This window comes from Eurosta solidaginis, unplaced genomic scaffold, assembly GCF_040869045.1.
Source record: "Eurosta solidaginis isolate ZX-2024a unplaced genomic scaffold, ASM4086904v1 ctg00001051.1, whole genome shotgun sequence".
NCBI lineage: Eukaryota > Metazoa > Arthropoda > Insecta > Diptera > Tephritidae > Eurosta > Eurosta solidaginis.
The window spans coordinates 17,926-40,091 of NW_027136896.1; the positions used below are offsets into that span (position 1 = coordinate 17,926).

The following is a 22,166-nucleotide window of genomic DNA, read 5'->3' on the forward strand; positions in this document are numbered from 1 at the left end:
CTTAAAATACGTAAGTCGTTTTGTTCAACAAATTTAAGTAGATAACTCATCAGTTGTTTGCATCAGAGCGACAATTTTTGAGATAGTTATTAAAACTGTTTAAAGGTTGTCAAACGTTGTTTCTCGTTGTATATCCTTTAATTCTAGAGTTAAATTGATAAATAACGTTTACGAATTTGTTTAACGCATTTGTTTTGGTTACTCGACGCCTCCGTTCTCGTGTAGCCTACATATTGGGTTTTTTTTTTTTTTAAATTTGCTTACCGGGCTAAAGGTTAGCATGTTTAAAATACGTAAGTCGTTTCGTTCAACAAATTTGAGTAGATAACTCATCAGTTGTTTGCATCAGAGCGACAATTTTTGAGATAGTTATTAAAACTGTTTAAAGGTTGTCAAACGTTGTTTCTCGTTGTATATCCTTTAATTCTAGAGTTAAATTGATAAATAACGTTTACGAATTTGTTTAACGCATTTGTTTTGGTTACTCGACGCCTCCGTTCTCGTGTAGCCTACATATTGCGTTTTTTTTTTAATTTGCTTACCGGGATAAAGGTTAGCATGCTTAAAATACGTAAGTCGTTTTGTTCTACAAATTTAAGTAGATAACTCATCAGTTGTTTGCATCAGAGCGACAATTTTTGAGATAGTTATTAAAACTGTTTAAAGGTTGTAAAACGTTGTTTCTCGTTGTATATCCTTTAATTCTAGATTTAAATTGATAAATAACCTGTACGAATTTGTTTAACGCATTTGTTTTGGTTACTCGACGTCTCCGTTCTCGTGTAGCCTACATATTGCGTTTTTTTTTTAATTTGCTTACCGGGCTAAAGGTTAGCATGTTTAAAATACGTAAGTCGTTTTGTTCAACAAATTTAAGTAGATAACTCATCAGTTGTTTGCATCAGAGCGACAATTTTTGAGATAGTTATTAAAACTGTTTAAAGGTTGTCAAACGTTGTTTCTCGTTGTATATCCTTTAATTCTAGAGTTAAATTGATAAATAACGTGTACGAATTTGTTTAACGCATTTCTTTTGGTTACTCGACGTGTCCGTTCTCGTGCAGCCTACATATTGCGTTTTTTTTTTAATTTGCTTACCGGGCTAAAGGTTAGCATGCTTAAAATACGTAAGTCGTTTTGTTCAACAAATTTAAGTAGATAACTCATCAGTTGTTTGCATCAGAGCGACAATTTTTGAGATAGTTACTAAAACTGTTTAAAGGTTGTCAAACGTTGCTTCTCGTTGTATATCCTTTAATTCTAGAGTTAAATTGATAAATAACGTTTACGAATTTGTTTAACGCATTTCTTTTGGTTACTCGACGTCTCCGTTCTCGTGTAGCCTACATATTGCTTTTTTTTTTAATTTGCTTACCGAGCTAAAGGTTAGCATGCTTAAAATACGTAAGTCGTTTTGTTCAACAAATTTAAATAGATAACTCATCAGTTGTTTGCATCAGAGCGACAATTTTTGAGATAGTTATTAAAACTATTTAAAGGTTGTCAAACGATGTTTCTCGTTGTATATCCTTTAATTCTAGGGTTAAATTGATAAATAACGTGTACGAATTTGTTTAACGCATTTGTTTTGGTTACTCGACGTCTCCGTTCTCGTGTAGCCTACATATTGCGTTTTTTTTTTAATTTGCTTACCGGGCTAAAGGTTAGCATGCCTAAAATACGTAAGTCGTTTTGTTCAACAAATTTGAGTAGATAACTCAGCAGTTGTTTGCATCAGAGCGACAATTTTTGAGATAGTTATTAAAACTGTTTAAAGGTTGTAAAACGTTGTTTCTCGTTGTATATCCTTTAATTCTAGAGTTAAATTGATAAATAACCTGTACGAATTTGTTTAACGCATTTGTTTTGGTTACTCGACGCCTCCGTTCTCGTGTAGCCTACATATTGCGTTTTTTTTTTAATTTGCTTACCGGGATAAAGGTTAGCATGCTTAAAATACGTAAGTCGTTTTGTTCAACAAATTTAAGTAAATAACTCATCAGTTGTTTGCATCAGAGCGACAATTTTTTAGATAGTTATTAAACTGTTTAAAGGTTGTCAAACGTTGTTTCTCGTTGTATATCCTTTAGTTCTAGAGTTAAATTGATAAATAACGTGTACGAATTTGTTTAACGCATTTCTTTTGGTTACTCGACGTGTCCGTTCTCGTGTAGCTTACATATTGCGTTTTTTTTTTAATTTGTTTACCGGGCTAAAGGTTAGCATGCTTAAAATACGTAAGTCGTTTTGTTCAACAAATTTAAGTAGATAACTCATCAGTTGTTTGCATCAGAGCGACAATTTTTGAGATAGTTATTAAAACTGTTTAAAGGTTGTCAAACGTTGTTTCTCGTTGTATATCCTTTAATTCTAGAGTTAAATTGATAAATAACGTTTACGAATTTGTTTAACGCATTTGTTTTGGTTACTCGATGCCTCCGTTCTCGTGTAGCCTACATATTGCGTTTTTTTTTTTTTAATTTGCTTACCGGGCTAAAGGTTAGCATGTTTAAAATACGTAAGTCGTTTCGTTCAACAAATTTGAGTAGATAACTCATCAGTTGTTTGCATCAGAGCGACAATTTTTGAGATAGTTATTAAAACTGTTTAAAGGTTGTCAAGCGTTGTTTCTCGTTGTATATCCTTTAATTCTAGAGTTAAATTGATAAATAACGTTTACGAATTTGTTTAACGCATTTGTTTTGGTTACTCGACGCCTCCGTTCTCGTGTAGCCTACATATTGCGTTTTTTTTTTTAATTTGCTTACCGGGATAAAGGTTAGCATGCTTAAAATACGTAAGTCGTTTTGTTCAACAAATTTAAGTAAATAACTCATCAGTTGTTTGCATCAGAGCGACAATTTTTTAGATAGTTATTAACTGTTTAAAGGTTGTCAAACGTTGTTTCTCGTTGTATATCCTTTAGTTCTAGAGTTAAATTGATAAATAACGTGTACGAATTTGTTTAACGCATTTCTTTTGGTTACTCGACGTGTCCGTTCTCGTGTAGCCTACATATTGCGTTTTTTTTTTAATTTGCTTACCGGGCTAAAGGTTAGCATGCTTAAAATACGTAAGTCGTTTTGTTCAACAAATTTAAGTAGATAACTCATCAGTTGTTTGCATCAGAGCGACAATTTTTGAGATAGTTATTAAAACTGTTTAAAGGTTGTCAAACGTTGTTTCTCGTTGTATATCCTTTAATTCTAGAGTTAAATTGATAAATAACGTTTACGAATTTGTTTAACGCATTTGTTTTGGTTACTCGACGCCTCCGTTCTCGTGTAGCCTACATATTGGGTTTTTTTTTTTTTTAAATTTGCTTACCGGGCTAAAGGTTAGCATGTTTAAAATACGTAAGTCGTTTCGTTCAACAAATTTGAGTAGATAACTCATCAGTTGTTTGCATCAGAGCGACAATTTTTGAGATAGTTATTAAAACTGTTTAAAGGTTGTCAAACGTTGTTTCTCGTTGTATATCCTTTAATTCTAGAGTTAAATTGATAAATAACGTTTACGAATTTGTTTAACGCATTTGTTTTGGTTACTCGACGCCTCCGTTCTCGTGTAGCCTACATATTGCGTTTTTTTTTTAATTTGCTTACCGGGATAAAGGTTAGCATGCTTAAAATACGTAAGTCGTTTTGTTCTACAAATTTAAGTAGATAACTCATCAGTTGTTTGCATCAGAGCGACAATTTTTGAGATAGTTATTAAAACTGTTTAAAGGTTGTAAAACGTTGTTTCTCGTTGTATATCCTTTAATTCTAGATTTAAATTGATAAATAACCTGTACGAATTTGTTTAACGCATTTGTTTTGGTTACTCGACGTCTCCGTTCTCGTGTAGCCTACATATTGCGTTTTTTTTTTAATTTGCTTACCGGGCTAAAGGTTAGCATGTTTAAAATACGTAAGTCGTTTTGTTCAACAAATTTAAGTAGATAACTCATCAGTTGTTTGCATCAGAGCGACAATTTTTGAGATAGTTATTAAAACTGTTTAAAGGTTGTCAAACGTTGTTTCTCGTTGTATATCCTTTAATTCTAGAGTTAAATTGATAAATAACGTGTACGAATTTGTTTAACGCATTTCTTTTGGTTACTCGACGTGTCCGTTCTCGTGCAGCCTACATATTGCGTTTTTTTTTTAATTTGCTTACCGGGCTAAAGGTTAGCATGCTTAAAATACGTAAGTCGTTTTGTTCAACAAATTTAAGTAGATAACTCATCAGTTGTTTGCATCAGAGCGACAATTTTTGAGATAGTTATTAAAACTGTTTAAAGGTTGTCAAACGTTGTTTCTCGTTGTATATCCTTTAATTCTAGAGTTAAATTGATAAATAACGTTTACGAATTTGTTTAACGCATTTGTTTTGGTTACTCGACGCCTCCGTTCTCGTGTAGCCTACATATTGCGTTTTTTTTTTTAATTTGCTTACCGGGATAAAGGTTAGCATGCTTAAAATACGTAAGTCGTTTTGTTCAACAAATTTAAGTAAATAACTCATCAGTTGTTTGCATCAGAGCGACAATTTTTTAGATAGTTATTAACTGTTTAAAGGTTGTCAAACGTTGTTTCTCGTTGTATATCCTTTAGTTCTAGAGTTAAATTGATAAATAACGTGTACGAATTTGTTTAACGCATTTCTTTTGGTTACTCGACGTGTCCGTTCTCGTGTAGCCTACATATTGCGTTTTTTTTTTAATTTGCTTACCGGGCTAAAGGTTAGCATGCTTAAAATACGTAAGTCGTTTTGTTCAACAAATTTAAGTAGATAACTCATCAGTTGTTTGCATCAGAGCGACAATTTTTGAGATAGTTATTAAAACTGTTTAAAGGTTGTCAAACGTTGTTTCTCGTTGTATATCCTTTAATTCTAGAGTTAAATTGATAAATAACGTTTACGAATTTGTTTAACGCATTTGTTTTGGTTACTCGACGCCTCCGTTCTCGTGTAGCCTACATATTGGGTTTTTTTTTTTTTTAAATTTGCTTACCGGGCTAAAGGTTAGCATGTTTAAAATACGTAAGTCGTTTCGTTCAACAAATTTGAGTAGATAACTCATCAGTTGTTTGCATCAGAGCGACAATTTTTGAGATAGTTATTAAAACTGTTTAAAGGTTGTCAAACGTTGTTTCTCGTTGTATATCCTTTAATTCTAGAGTTAAATTGATAAATAACGTTTACGAATTTGTTTAACGCATTTGTTTTGGTTACTCGACGCCTCCGTTCTCGTGTAGCCTACATATTGCGTTTTTTTTTTAATTTGCTTACCGGGATAAAGGTTAGCATGCTTAAAATACGTAAGTCGTTTTGTTCTACAAATTTAAGTAGATAACTCATCAGTTGTTTGCATCAGAGCGACAATTTTTGAGATAGTTATTAAAACTGTTTAAAGGTTGTAAAACGTTGTTTCTCGTTGTATATCCTTTAATTCTAGATTTAAATTGATAAATAACCTGTACGAATTTGTTTAACGCATTTGTTTTGGTTACTCGACGTCTCCGTTCTCGTGTAGCCTACATATTGCGTTTTTTTTTTAATTTGCTTACCGGGCTAAAGGTTAGCATGTTTAAAATACGTAAGTCGTTTTGTTCAACAAATTTAAGTAGATAACTCATCAGTTGTTTGCATCAGAGCGACAATTTTTGAGATAGTTATTAAAACTGTTTAAAGGTTGTCAAACGTTGTTTCTCGTTGTATATCCTTTAATTCTAGAGTTAAATTGATAAATAACGTGTACGAATTTGTTTAACGCATTTCTTTTGGTTACTCGACGTGTCCGTTCTCGTGCAGCCTACATATTGCGTTTTTTTTTTAATTTGCTTACCGGGCTAAAGGTTAGCATGCTTAAAATACGTAAGTCGTTTTGTTCAACAAATTTAAGTAGATAACTCATCAGTTGTTTGCATCAGAGCGACAATTTTTGAGATAGTTACTAAAACTGTTTAAAGGTTGTCAAACGTTGCTTCTCGTTGTATATCCTTTAATTCTAGAGTTAAATTGATAAATAACGTTTACGAATTTGTTTAACGCATTTCTTTTGGTTACTCGACGTCTCCGTTCTCGTGTAGCCTACATATTGCTTTTTTTTTTAATTTGCTTACCGAGCTAAAGGTTAGCATGCTTAAAATACGTAAGTCGTTTTGTTCAACAAATTTAAATAGATAACTCATCAGTTGTTTGCATCAGAGCGACAATTTTTGAGATAGTTATTAAAACTATTTAAAGGTTGTCAAACGATGTTTCTCGTTGTATATCCTTTAATTCTAGGGTTAAATTGATAAATAACGTGTACGAATTTGTTTAACGCATTTGTTTTGGTTACTCGACGTCTCCGTTCTCGTGTAGCCTACATATTGCGTTTTTTTTTTAATTTGCTTACCGGGCTAAAGGTTAGCATGCCTAAAATACGTAAGTCGTTTTGTTCAACAAATTTGAGTAGATAACTCAGCAGTTGTTTGCATCAGAGCGACAATTTTTGAGATAGTTATTAAAACTGTTTAAAGGTTGTAAAACGTTGTTTCTCGTTGTATATCCTTTAATTCTAGAGTTAAATTGATAAATAACCTGTACGAATTTGTTTAACGCATTTGTTTTGGTTACTCGACGCCTCCGTTCTCGTGTAGCCTACATATTGCGTTTTTTTTTTAATTTGCTTACCGGGATAAAGGTTAGCATGCTTAAAATACGTAAGTCGTTTTGTTCAACAAATTTAAGTAAATAACTCATCAGTTGTTTGCATCAGAGCGACAATTTTTTAGATAGTTATTAAACTGTTTAAAGGTTGTCAAACGTTGTTTCTCGTTGTATATCCTTTAGTTCTAAAGTTAAATTGATAAATAACGTGTACGAATTTGTTTAACGCATTTCTTTTGGTTACTCGACGTGTCCGTTCTCGTGTAGCTTACATATTGCGTTTTTTTTTTAATTTGTTTACCGGGCTAAAGGTTAGCATGCTTAAAATACGTAAGTCGTTTTGTTCAACAAATTTAAGTAGATAACTCATCAGTTGTTTGCATCAGAGCGACAATTTTTGAGATAGTTATTAAAACTGTTTAAAGGTTGTCAAACGTTGTTTCTCGTTGTATATCCTTTAATTCTAGAGTTAAATTGATAAATAACGTTTACGAATTTGTTTAACGCATTTGTTTTGGTTACTCGATGCCTCCGTTCTCGTGTAGCCTACATATTGCGTTTTTTTTTTTTTAATTTGCTTACCGGGCTAAAGGTTAGCATGTTTAAAATACGTAAGTCGTTTCGTTCAACAAATTTGAGTAGATAACTCATCAGTTGTTTGCATCAGAGCGACAATTTTTGAGATAGTTATTAAAACTGTTTAAAGGTTGTCAAACGTTGTTTCTCGTTGTATATCCTTTAATTCTAGAGTTAAATTGATAAATAACGTTTACGAATTTGTTTAACGCATTTGTTTTGGTTACTCGACGCCTCCGTTCTCGTGTAGCCTACATATTGCGTTTTTTTTTTTAATTTGCTTACCGGGATAAAGGTTAGCATGCTTAAAATACGTAAGTCGTTTTGTTTTACAAATTTAAGTAGATAACTCATCAGTTGTTTGCATCAGAGCGACAATTTTTGAGATAGTTATTAAAACTGTTTAAAGATTGTAAAACGTTGTTTCTCGTTCTATATCCTTTAATTCTAGAGTTAAATTGATAAATAACCTGTACGAATTTGTTTAACGCATTTGTTTTGGTTACTCGACGTCTCCGTTCTCGTGTAGCCTACATATTGCGTTTTTTTTTTTAATTTGCTTACCGGGCTAAAGGTTAGCATGTTTAAAATACGTAAGTCGTTTTGTTCAACAAATTTAAGTAGATAACTCATCAGTTGTTTGCATCAGAGCGACAATTTTTGAGATAGTTATTAAAACTGTTTAAAGGTTGTCAAACGTTGTTTCTCGTTGTATATCCTTTAATTCTAGAGTTAAATTGATTTAACGCATTTGTTTTGGTTACTCGACGCGTCCGTTCTCGTGTAGCCTACATATTGCGTTTTTTTTTTTTAATTTGCTTACCGGGCTAAAGGTTAGCATGCTTAAAATACGTAAGTCGTTTTGTTCAACAAATTTAAGTAGATAACTCATCAGTTGTTTGCATCAGTGCGACAATTTTTGAGATAGTTATTAAAACTGTTTAAAGGTTGTCAAACGTTGTTTCTCGTTATATATCCTTTAATTCTAGAGTTAAATTGATAAATAACCTGTACGAATTTGTTTAACGCATTTGTTTTGGTTACTCGACGTCTCCGTTCTCGTGTAGCCTACATATTGCGTTTTTTTTTAATTTGCTTACCGGGCTAAAGGTTAGCATGTTTAAAATACGTAAGTCGTTTTGTTCAACAAATTTAAGTAGATAACTCATCAGTTGTTTGCATCAGAGCGACAATTTTTGAGATAGTTATTAAAACTGTTTAAAGGTTGTCAAACGTTGTTTCTCGTTGTATATCCTTTAATTCTAGAGTTAAATTGATAAATAACGTTTACGAATTTGTTTAGCGCATTTGTTTTGGTTACTCGACGTCTCCGTTCTCGTGTAGCCTACATATTGCGTTTTTTTTTTAATTTGCTTACCGGGCTAAAGGTTAGCATGCTTAAAATACGTAAGTCGTTTTGTTCAACAAATTTAAGTAGATAACTCATCAGTTGTTTGCATCAGAGCGACAATTTTTGAGATAGTTATTAAAACTGTTTAAAGGTTGTCAAACGTTGTTTCTCGTTGTATATCCTTTAATTCTAGAGTTAAATTGATAAATAACGTTTACGAATTTGTTTAACGCATTTGTTTTGGTTACTCGACGCCTCCGTTCTCGTGTAGCCTACATATTGCGTTTTTTTTTTAATTTGCTTACCGGAATAAAGGTTAGCATGCTTAAAATACGTAAGTCGTTTTGTTCAACAAATTTAAGTAGATAACTCATCAGTTGTTTGCATCAGAGCGACAATTTTTGAGATAGTTATTAAAACTATTTAAAGGTTGTCAAACGATGTTTCTCGTTGTCTATCCTTTAATTCTAGAGTTAAATTGATAAATAACGTGTACGAATTTGTTTAACGCATTTGTTTTGGTTACTCGACGTCTCCGTTCTCGTGTAGCCTACATATTGCGTTTTTTTTTTAATTTGCTTACCGGGCTAAAGGTTAGCATGCTTAAAATACGTAAGTCGTTTTGTTCAACAAATTTAAGTAGATAACTCATCAGTTGTTTGCATCAGAGCGACAATTTTTGAGATAGTTATTAAAACTGTTTAAAGGTTGTAAAACGTTGTTTCTCGTTGTATATCCTTTAATTCTAGAGTTAAATTGATAAATAACGTTTACGAATTTGTTTAACGCATTTGTTTTGGTTACTCGACGCCTCCGTTCTCGTGTAGCCTACATATTGCGTTTTTTTTTTAATTTGCTTACCGGGATAAAGGTTAGCATGCTTAAAATACGTAAGTCGTTTTGTTCAACAAATTTAAGTAGATAACTCATCAGTTGTTTGCATCAGAGCGACAATTTTTGAGATAGTTATTAAAACTGTTTAAAGGTTGTCAAACGTTGTTTCTCGTTGTATATCCTTTAATTCTAGAGTTAAATTGATAAATAACGTTTACGAATTTGTTTAACGCATTTGTTTTGGTTACTCGACGCCTCCGTTCTCGTGTAGCCTACATATTGCGTTTTTTTTTTAATTTGCTTACCGGGCTAAAGGTTAGCATGCTTAAAATACGTAAGTCGTTTTGTTCAACAAATTTAAGTAGATAACTCATCAGTTGTTTGCATCAGAGCGACAATTTTTGAGATAGTTATTAAAAATGTTTAAAGGTTGTAAAACGTTGTTTCTCGTTGTTTAGGCAGGATGCCTAACTTTTCCGCATCTGATTGCGACCCCCCCAATGCAACTCTGCAAATCGATACTCGATACTCGAATTAATTTATAAGCACCCACACCATCACCCTCATGCATGTGCATGCATGTACATGCGCGTGTATGTGTGCCTTTTGTCAGCACTCATGCATATGCATGTCGGGGTTGATGTGTGGGTGCCTTTCCCCTCCAAAACGGAGGATTTTGCGGGTCAGCGGTTGTAGCTTGCTATACAACCGGCCTCTTTGATTTCAACAGCCAACCAGCACGCATCTGCCGCCAACGATCTCTGCCGTTTTATACTCAGGTAATATTGTACCCTAGCTATTTATCTTTACTGAATAAAGATCATCCTTTATAACGAGAAATTCTCGCCTATTTGTTTATTTCATTATTCTACACGCCACATTCCCACTGAGATCGACCCCGGTGCGCCGACCTACGACTCAGGAGCATACGCACAAAATTCATCAGGAAAAGTATTTTGCCCACCAACAAAAAGTCTATTATTTAACACCAGCGTCAAAACACTGAGCAAGCGACAGCCAGCGGAAGCCACTGCAACACACAAGCTACGTGCCACACCGGAATACAAATCACCAAAAAGTTCAAAGTAAGTGCAATATTTCTTGCCACATTTTTTTGGTTAAAAATAATAAATAAAAAGTGCGAAAATCCATTTGAAGTGCCATAAGTGCTTGTAACTGACCGCGAAAAGTGTAAAAACCTGTGTAGTGCCAAAAAGAAAAATAGGTGCAAACGCGTTGCATTATTTAATTTTTATAACGTCGTTTAACATTCCTTGTGACTATCTGGTCTGTCCCCCCACCAGCGGTAAGGCTCTCCGGACACAGCACAAGGAAGAGGTGCACATAACCTCACATTCACATAAAAATCTCACGCTATACGGCTGTGGCAATTTTCATTTTCTTTTCAAGCACTTTAATTTTCACTAACTAAATCGACACAGTTTTTACAACAGTTTTCACTGAGTTTTGACACTTTTCGTCGAGTTGTTATATCAGCGCGCGCACTTATTTATAACAAATTTTAACGTTGAAGTGGCGAGTGGCCCCTTTAATTCCACAAAAGACGTTGTTGTTGCTCTCCCCTTCTCCCTGCTTTTCGGCACAAATAAGCTGCAAAGTCAGTGAAAAAATAACCAAATTGAAAGCGTTAAATAAAGAGTTTTTCTATATTTTAAGCATTGTTGATTGGGTGATTCGCACAGGTTTTTTCAGTTTTACAACCCCTTTTTAATTTGATCACAAATTTTAATCCATGAACATGGAATCATATATTAGATTGGCCGATCGAATAATCGAATTCGAGGCCGATTTTAATGACATCAATGCGGCTCTGCACACTGTGCACACTCTTGCAATACAGCAAAAAGAGTTGCAAGCTAAGTGGGAAAAAGCAGAGAACGCCCTAGAGGAGTTGCTTGGCTCTGACACGCTCGACGCAAAGAAAATTGCAGCGGTCAAGATCAAGCATAAAGCGGCATATGCCGTATTCCTGAGATGCATGTCAAACATGGCTGAACTTCAAGCCAAATTGAAGGAGGAAAAAGATAGGGCAGTCAAACCTGAGGGAGAACGCGGGCGCGAACACAGTATCCGCCTGCCAGCTTGCGATACTGAGGTATTCAAGGGCGACTACCTATCTTGGCCAACGTTTCGTGACCTGTTCACGGCCATCTATAAAAATAACAGTCGCTTAAGCCCGGTAGAAAAGTTATTCCACCTTAACCAAAAAACCCAAGGTGAGGCAAAGGACATTGTCAAGAAATGTCCTTTGACAAATGAAGGCTTCGAAACAGCCTGGAAAAACCTATGTGAGAGATACGAGAATAAGCGGATTCTCGTAAACTCACAACTACAAATTTTGTTTAATCTAAAAAAGATAGATAGCGAGTGCGGCAGCTCTATCAAAACCTTACAGCGCGACATAAATAATTGCTTGGCATCTTTAAAAACACATCAGATCGATGTTTCAAATTGGGATGCGATTATTACCTATTTATGTTCGACGAAATTACCCGAAAATACGTTGGCTCTCTGGGAGCAGAGCATTGACCACAAGACGGACATATCCAAGTGTGAGGATATGGACAAATTCTTGTCAAATCGTTTCCAGACACTTGAAACCGTGTCTGGTTTTACAGGGAATGCCACTTCTAAAGTGCAAAAATCAAACACGTCGCGCCAGTCGACGGAAAACCCTACAAAAAGACTTGGTGCTTTTCAAACCAAAGTAACCAAGCAAACAACAAAATCAATATGTAAAATGTGCAAATCTACGGAGCACAGATTACGCAACTGTTCACGTTTTTGCGATTTAAATCCGGTAGAAAGGATTAAATTCGTCAAATCCACAAATGGCTGCCTGAATTGTTTATCCCCAGGACACACAGTGACGAGGTGCACCAGTTCATACAACTGTTCCAAATGCCACTCTCGTCACCACACGCTCCTGCATGCGGACACACTTCAGCAACCGGCGGTACGAAATCCCTTCAAAGATGCGGATAATGCCCCATCAACTTCGGCACAGGCAAGGAAAAGACAGGAATCGGGACAACCACCTTCCTCTGCGAATCAGAATGTCAAATCCTGCCATGCAAATTCCAGCACAGGCGTGCTATTAGGAACTGCTCGCGTACACATTCGCCATAATGGTACCGACTTCTCCGCACGGGCATTAATTGATTCAGGGTCTGAATGTTCCTTTATAACTGAAAGACTGAAACGCAGAATCAATTTGCCAGCGAGAAAAATGCATGCCCAAGTTTCAGGCATCACAAATTCGGTGTCAGCCCAGGTGAAAGAAGCATCCAAAATTGAATTACGTTCACCAGTGGATGCCTGCTTCAGCCTGACTACACCCGTTCTAGTCCTAGCCAAACTCACTGGGAATCTCCCATCCTGCCATATCAACGTCATGACTATGCAGGCATTCCCAGACTTGGTTTTGGCAGACAAGAGGTTCTACATCAACGAAGATGTAGACCTCATACTTGGAGGAGACATATATCCCCAAATTATACTGAGTGGTCTGAAAAAGAATGTACTAAATACACTTTTGGCCCAAGAGACAGTGTTCGGTTGGATACTAACCGGTCGCATCGAAGCACCGAGTCCAACGAAGAGCATCATGTCATTCTACAACGAGGTTGCGTTGGACAACCAATTAAAAGCTTTCTGGGAGGTAGAAAATGTTCCCAAAAACAAAATGCTTAATGAAGAAGAAAGGTATTGTGAACAATTATTTAAGGACACAACAAAACGTGATGAAAGTGGAAGATATACAGTCTCGCTACCATTCAGGCAGGATTACCCTGAGAAGATTGCATTAGGACCGTCTCTAAAGCGCGCATGTTCACAATTCTTCAGAAATGAGGGGCGATTACTGAAAAACCAAGAGTTAGGGAAAGAGTATGTTCGGGTGTTATCCGAATACGAAACGCTTGGACATATGAGAAAAATTAAAAATAATGTACCATCCGACGATTCGGATAATTATTTCCTGCCCCACCACGCCGTTGTAAAGGCGGAAAGTACCACCACCAAGGTGCGCGTCGTCTTCAACGCGTCAAGTCCGACAGCAAATGGCATTAGTCTAAACGACATACTCCACCCAGGTCCAGTACTCCAAGCAGACTTGCCTATTTTAATTTTACGTTGGCGACTGTATCGCTTTGTCTTTAATAGTGACATAGACAAGATGTATAGGCAAATTTGGGTGACCGACAATCACGCCAAATTTCAAAGAATTGTCCATCGAACATCCCCCAACCAACCCATCAGTCTTTACGAACTAAAGACTGTCACATTTGGTGTAAACTGCGCCCCCTACCTCGCGATACGGTCACTTCTACAATTGGCTAATGATGTAGAAAATACCCACCCAATAGCATCGGGTATATTACGCGAAAGTATGTATGTCGACGACGTTTTATCTGGAGGGCATACAATAGCGTCAACTATCAAAGCAAGGAACGAGATTCGCGAAGCATTACACTCAGCTGGCTTTCCATTGCGCAAGTGGACATCCAATTGTGAAGAAGTCCTTCAGGACATCCCCAAAACGGATTTGCTCAGCGAGGACTTCCTAGCGTTTGAAGAGGCTAGCTCGGTGAAGGCACTCGGAATACGATGGCACGCGCATTCAGACATGTTTTACTTCACCGCAGGAGTTTTAGAGAAGGGCGAGAACATCACCAAACGCGCAATCCTATCCGCTATAGCCAAACTTTTCGACCCTTTAGGCTGGCTTGCAACAATGGTCATAGTAGCAAAAATATTAATGCAGAATATTTGGTTAGAAGGCACCGGATGGGATGAGCCTGTCTCACCAAATACATTAGAACGGTGGAAAACCTTCACCCAACACTATGGCGAAATAGATAACATACGGATACCGCGGTGGGTAAATTTTTCCCCGGAAGGCGAAATAGAAATCCACGGCTTCTGTGACGCTTCCGAGAAAGCATATGCTGCAGCGATATATATGCGCGTAAAAAGAGACGATCAGTTTTTCATTCACTTACTCTTAGCAAAAACCAGAGTAGCTCCAGTGAAAACCATCTCGCTACCACGTTTAGAACTCTGCGGCGCCGTGCTTCTCGCAGAAATGATGGAATCAATATTCCGAAATATTCATTTGGGACCCGTAAAAGTTCACCTCTGGACGGATTCAACCATCGTACTCGCATGGATAAGAAAGCCGCCCTGTTCCTGGTCAACCTTCGTCGCACACCGAATCACTAAGATCATCGATATGGTCGGTAGCAAGGACTGGCTTCACGTGGACTCGGAATCTAATCCAGCGGATCTAGGAAGCAGAGGACTACTTGCATCAGAGTTGACCAACAATTCGTTGTGGTGGCAGGGACCTTCTTGGCTGCAAGAAGACAATTCCCACTGGCCAGCACAAGAGACCGAATACAAAACGTCCGTTGAGGAGAAGAGGGCACAAACATATGCCACGACAAGGGTAGATCATGTAGATATTCTCGACCGTTTTTCAAATTTACCCAGGGCTTTAAAGGTTCTTTCCTATGTTAGGAGATTTTATAAACGAACTCACCCAAAAACTAAAGCAATGTTCTACGAAAGGTCGTGCATAATCTCAGCCGATGAGATTAAGGCAACGACTCAAGCATTAATACGAGTCTGCCAGAAACAATTTTACGGGACAGAATATTTAAAATTGAAAAATAGGGAACCTATCGATCGAAAGAGTGAAATACTGTCACTCAACCCATATATCGACAAAGATGATATTATTAGAACAGGGGGGCGTCTAGGGGCTTCAAAGGACATGTCATACAATGAGCGTCATCCGATCATCTTGCCGTACAATTGTAGGCTGTCTCGCCTTACAGTTATGATGGCTCATCATGACTCCCTTCATGGCGAGAACCAGCTCATTCTCCGTCTTATCCGAACCCAATACTGGATACCAAATGTCAAGACCATGATCAGAGCCATCATCCACAAGTGCAAAACCTGCATTATTCACCGAAAGCAGGTACAGTCCCAACTTATGGGGACCCTTCCCTGCGAACGGACTACTTTTACCCGCGCGTTCACCAATACCGGGGTAGACTTTGCAGGGCCTTTCGACATCAAAAGCTACCGCGGTAGGGGATGTCGACTGTCAAAAGGCTACGTATGCCTTTTCGTCTGCTTTTCCACTAAGGCCATCCATTTAGAAGCCACTAGTGACCTTAGTACCCCAGGCTTCCTCGCGGCCTTTTCGCGTTTTATCGCGAGAAGAGGATGTCCGAAGAACATCTACTCCGACAATGGTACGAACTTTGTCGGAGCTTCCAGATCTCTACGATCGGAATTCAAAGCCTTCCTGGCAGAAAGCCGAGACAAAACAGTCTCCAAGTATAGCCATCAAGCATTAACTTGGCATTTTATTCCCGCTGGCGCTCCACATATGGGCGGCTTGTGGGAAGCGGGAGTGAAGAGCTTCAAAAGCCACTTCAAAAAGATCGCTTCTCCCCACAAATATACTATGGAGGAGTTCCAAACACTTTTGTGCCGGATTGAGGCGTGCCTCAACTCGCGCCCTCTCAGTCCGGGGTCGAATGACCCAACGGACCTGGAACCCCTAACTCCAGGACATTTCCTAACAGGCAGCCATCTTCTGGCGCCGCCAGAACCGGGTGTGACCGAAAGCCCGGCCTCCATAATAAACAGATGGCAGAAGCTCAAAGCCCTCCATCACACTTTCTGCAAACGATGGAAGGTGGAATATCTATACGAACTTCAAAAACGAGTGAAGTGGAAGCATCCCAGACAAAATATAAAAGTGGGAGATCTCGCTGTCCTCAAAGAGGACAACTTATCTCCCAACGAATGGAGGTTAGGTCGAGTTGTTACAGTACACCCCGGCGAAGATGACCGAGTACGCGTAGTAGACCTCAAAACCGAGAAGGGTCAAGTCAGACGACCTTTGGTCAAACTGATCCTTCTTCCAACGGAAGAGACGGATTGCGAGAAGGCTAAGAACTCCTCCTAACAATCCCTCCGTTCCTCCATCTCCCTTCCTTCAAAAAAAAAAAAAAAAAATTAAGCCCAGCTCTCGTTCACCCAGAACGAGGCCAACCAACAACCCTAATGCAGATCCCCCATCTGCCACACAACACTTAATTTTAAGTTTTTACAGTCAAACCCAAATTCACCCGCTCACCCAGAGCGAGGATACCAGAAAATATCCCACAATCGACCCGCTCATCCAGAGCGAGGACACCAGAAAATCCCCGAATTCACTCGCTCGCCCCGAGCGAGGACACCAGAAACAACCCCAATTCACTCGCTCACCCAGAGCGAGGACATCATAAAAGCCTACCGCAGAAGGGCGAACCGATCTGCCACAGAATCTAAGGGCCTTCGGCCTTTCATATTTTCAAACTTCCAACAAGTCAACCCAAATTCACTCGTTATCCCATAACGAGGACACTAGAAAGCCTACCGCAGAAGGGCGAACCGATCTGCCATATACAACCTTTGCACTCGATGGCGCTCAACGAGGCCCATAGCAAACCTAACGCAGACCCAAGATCTGACACAGAACACCTATGCATCACCAAAAGGCGCGAGACCAACAGACTGTATCAAGATTCAGCCCATCACCCAAAATCTTGAAATAACTATTAAAAAGGGGGGGAGGGGGGGGGCGCTGATTTCTCCACTACTTCTCCCCCCTTGAAAAATGTGATCACAGAATACATCCAAATGTCCTACCTCAAGATGATCAAAACGTTCACATTTAAAAGTATTTTCAATTCGCAAATTCATGTATCATCGGAGGAAAATGGACCGTACCTGTGAGGATTCTTGAATGATCATTGACGATCAATATGCCAAAACGCTTTCCTTCCTACTGGATATCATTACAAAATTTAACGTTAATGGGTGGACAGTCCCTTTCTGATCATATTCGTCAACATATTTTTAACAAGTATAAAGCCATTATTCAGTCAATCAAAATAGGGCGGAAATATTCAGAAAGTTGAAGGAAACATGATTTGAAATCCTCGATCACCAAAAGCAAACACATTTGATTCCAATATGAGTCCCAACTGTGATTGGAAGGCGATACTCAGTTTCCTTTTTGATCATTAAAAGTATTCATATTTGATTATTTCTTCTGTTAACCTGTATGATAATTCATTATGTATTCAGAAGGAGTAATCAAAAGTTAAGCACCCAAGTGCTGAGTGGGCAATAGCTCTTAGATGGTGAATCGGATTAAGGAAATACGTGAGATAGCGACTACTCATATGAACGACTGGAGTGACAGATTCCAAATTATCGTTTCACCGAACAAGAACCTCTAAAAAAAAAAAAAAAAAAAAAAAAAAAAACCCACCCTTTTTTTCTTATTTCTGATTTTATAAAATCGACAGCAGTTTTGAACTTGAGGCAAATAGCTCAAAGTAAATACAATGATTCTAACTCAACCACTCACCGAAACGGGCGTAAGCTGTTTCCTCCAATTGCAGACTTCCGATACGAGCGCGCAATTTGCTCCATTTCGGCTGAGGAATACGGGAATGTACGTGTGATCAATAAACGATGAACTAAATCCTAAAAAAGAAACACATCCAAGTTTCACATAGAAGCTGTATATATTTCCACATCTTACCGTATAACGCTGCCCCGATTCACTGCGATATAAAACATCATGCCTGGTGATCATACCGTCACGCTCAAATTGGATTCCAGAACGCACTCGTCTAAGTTCAAACAGTTGGCCTCCTAAGACCAATCCCAAATGCACGCACATTGTCCATAGGGCGCGTCTCATCATAGCCCAATAGTTTGCTACCTTTTGTTTTCAGCGACACATAAATCATAAACTCTTGATACACTACCGGCACCGAATCTTTGCGTAGCCGTACATCGAATTCTACCATATCTGCGCCACTTTCAACCGCATTCTTCCATCAAGCTATTGTATGCTCACGTGTCACATAATCTTTTGCTTTGAAGCTTGTACCCGCGCCCTGATGTCACATATCTAAACCCGTCCACTCGGGATTCCAATAACGCATCTATGCCACACTGCCATGATGTCGACTTGACTAACTCATGCTCTGGTGTTTCTGCTGAGGAAAAGGTTTTATGATACGCTTCAGGGTGCTCACTGCGTAAGTGATCCATAATATTACCTAGTTTGAACGGTGGTAAAATCAAAATTTTTTTATTTGACGGTAGAGTGGTCGGAATGGGGTAAATCAATATGCTCTTGTAAGGCTAGAGACTGCAAATTTTTCAGTCGGTGACAACAGTCGGGAATCGAAAACTTTTCATCTACCTTATACCGGTGCTTGATGATGGCTTAAGTGAATCTGTAGCTCCAGCATAATCCCACGCCATGCATCGCCCTATAACCCACAAGTACATTGCTTTGACTATTCACCTCCATAATCGACGGGGGTAAAGTCTCACGTACTCTAACAACATAAGCATCAATAGCCTCTTATGGAGCAATTAAAAGTTCCGATTCATACGCATTTGATGTACCCCAACTGTCTGCCCTTGGCTCTAAATTGCTTATTATATTTGACTATATTTTTGTCATGCGGTATTATAACTTGTGCACTATCATTCAATACACTTTATAACCATTCCCATCTTTTGGACTATGCGACGCAGTAACCATTACACCACCTAAACAATTGAAATGACGTATTGGCAAGGGCACTAAAGGGTTGCTACCAATCGTTTAGAGGTCAACTGTAAAGCCGGCGTCTATAAATATATTTGCAGATAACTCAGCAAATCGTTTACTATTATGACGTCCATCATAGCCAAAACCGATAGCGCGTGTGTTTTCGTTCGTTATCATTGAATTGAACTTTCATATACGTGGCCAAGCCTTGCGCGGTTTGTGCTATGACAAGATCTTTCATACCATTGAAGCCAGCTCGCATTTTACCACGTAGGCCGGCTGTACCATATGCTAAGCGCGTACTTAAAAGATCATTTAATTTTATCCAAGTGCTAGCAACATTAAGTGATTGGATTTCGTAGTTTTCCCGTTTTTATCCCATTTTCAGCCACCGGTCGATAGCTTCACGTAATTCCGAAGCCACTTTATATAAATGTTCATTTGTTGCCTTATCAGAAAAAAAAAAAAAAAACATGCCTTGCAAATAATTAATTTTAGTTTAATGGCTGAGTTTTGGTATTTGCTTTTCTTCTTCTTGATGATTTTATGGGACTTGTGCTGACAATCAAATGAAGAATTTCGCAGGCCAAAAGCTTGTAAGTCATTATGTTCTAGTAAACCAGTGATGGTATGAAAAAGCATTTCCACCGCCAATTCACATATTTCAAATAACACGCTGTATATTGCATTTTGTCTATAGTTTGTTGTTAGTTTCATTTCCTACCTTACGAACACGGCAGATTATTGCAAAATAGTGCTGTACCAATCAAATAATAACGCGTAAACCAAACTAATACAGAACCAGCCTTCGAACGCAATTTTATTTGATCAAATGTCTTGGGCAACTGATCCACCGCCAACCAATAAAGGCATGGTGTAGGTGAGCACAATAAAAGCGTCGATATCTGCACTGTACGAAGAATGTGAAAAACACTGTAAGCAGTAGCGCACGCAGCACCAACGTCAGCGATTTATATTCTTTAAAAGTTGCACAATGGGATAATTTGGCAATAATGTGCTTAGGAAAACTCTTAAAGTATTTGACGCAGTGATAGAGAAGGAACGCAGGCACCGGTAGTGCTAAGATAAAACCTGGTAATTGGTTTACTTCATATTAACGTAAAAAACCAACTTTCCAATAATGCGACTGTATACATGAATATGGGGATGGAAATGTCTTATCACACCATGGCGAATGTTCAGGTTTTCTCTGACCAGCCAAAATATAAATTCCCTTTACGTCCATAATCCAATACCGCTGATGTATGTACTATTGTACGCTCGGACATAAAAAAAAAAAAAAAATTTGTTCGAATGCATAGAAATAGAAGAATGTTAAAGGCATTAAAGCCGCTAGGATGCAAGTCACCAGTTTCAATGTGGTAAAACAATGGTATGTCTTCTTGACATGATTAACTATGCTGTGACGTAGCATAAAATATATAGGATATCCAACATCACTAACCTGCAAAGAAAAAATTCATTAATAAAGTGCACAAATGGGCATCGCAAAAGTGTGACAACTGACAGCGTGGCCGGCGCCGCAGCTGGAGCACCTCTTTTGCGATGCCGGTAATCAAAAAAAAAACAAACAAACGATAACCCCGATGTCCTGTCCCATCTGCACCTGAAAATGTAAGGAAATTAATTACTAATAAGAAAACGAAAGAAAATTTGTTTATAACAAGAAATAAAAGAAAATATTAAAAGTTACTTACCATATTTCCTCCTCACTAATCACCAGCACCGTACTCCAGCCACGCATTAAAATGAATTGAATGAAGAAACGGCAAAGAGGTTTACCGTTTACTTCAATTCAGTTGAAAATTCCAGTCTCTACAAGAAATGATTGTTCATTTTGTTTTTGTATTTCGCCGTGGGCATAATTATGTATGTATGTTTGAATACGTTGTCTCTCACACGATGTAGTGCTGCACAAAATGTGCAGGCAGGTACCGAAAGCCCGCAAAACACAAAATCGGGATCGGCCTTTTTGACCCATACTGACACATCGGGCAGTCCGAAAACATACTTACGCACAAAAATGAAGGAAGAAATCTCATTCAAAATTAATTACACCCTCATTCAAAAAACAAAAAGAAAAAAGCAAAAAAATGTTTTTTTATTTTTTTTCCTGATTTCTTTTGCCGTCGGCACTGCTTATTCTTTTCTGGCTGGGGGCAGGACTTGTTGTTTTTCAACAACAAACATCACAAACAGTCATTATAAGGGCTCGGTACAAAAACAATACGGGTCCCGAAATAAAAGAATCCCGACACGACAAAATCCCGAAATGGAAAAAAGTGAACTGTTTCTACCGGCCTAGTGTGCTACTGCCCCAGTGACTTAGTTTTTTTCAAGGGCAAGCAAATACATATATGTATATATATACTCGCACACCACAAATTCACCATACCAGCTGTCAGCTAACCAATAAATACACGACAGGGCTGCATGCAATCTCATAATGATGCGTGCAGATAGAACGCGTCGTGAAGAACGCATCGCCAGTCTGCATGCAAGCACCGGCAGTTGGTACACTTTCCAATTTAATTACGATTTGCGCTGCTCGTCATGAGCTTTCGAACGAATTAAATACATACCTTCGTCGGCCCCTACGCTTCGCTTTAAACTCGCTTTTATTCATCTATTTTAATATACGTTTTGTAATAAAACGCGCATCACCCAACCAACCTCACGGCCACTCGCCCTGGCACATCCATAAAATGCCACAGTCGCCCTGAGAGCGAGACGACCACGTTATACGCTGGAACGGAGACCTCGGCCTCTTCGTCCAGCCCAGAAAAACCTCAAAACCCTCGAATCTGGAACGGAGACCTCTGCCTCTTCGTCCAACCAACAAAAAAACCGCAAATCTGGAATGAAGACCTCGGCCTCTTCATCCGGACCGAAAAAGAAAAAAAAAAACCAAAGAATAACAAACAATGGTGCCACTCTGGAACGGAGACCTCGGCCTCTTCGTCCAGCCTTACTGGCCATCGACAATTCACATATTACATTCTGAATTTCTATATTTAAGAATTATGTATAATTTAATGGCAAGAAATATTCACTTCACTGTTCATAACCGCTAAT

The 22,166-nt window shown here is 38.2% G+C and overlaps 1 pseudogene; it reads right to left on the reverse strand.

The window, feature by feature from the left end:
- Nucleotides 1–19,432: 19,432 nt before the first annotated feature.
- Nucleotides 19,433–22,166, reverse strand: part of LOC137235700 (GPI mannosyltransferase 2-like) — a 182,911-nt pseudogene continuing 180,177 nt past the window's right edge.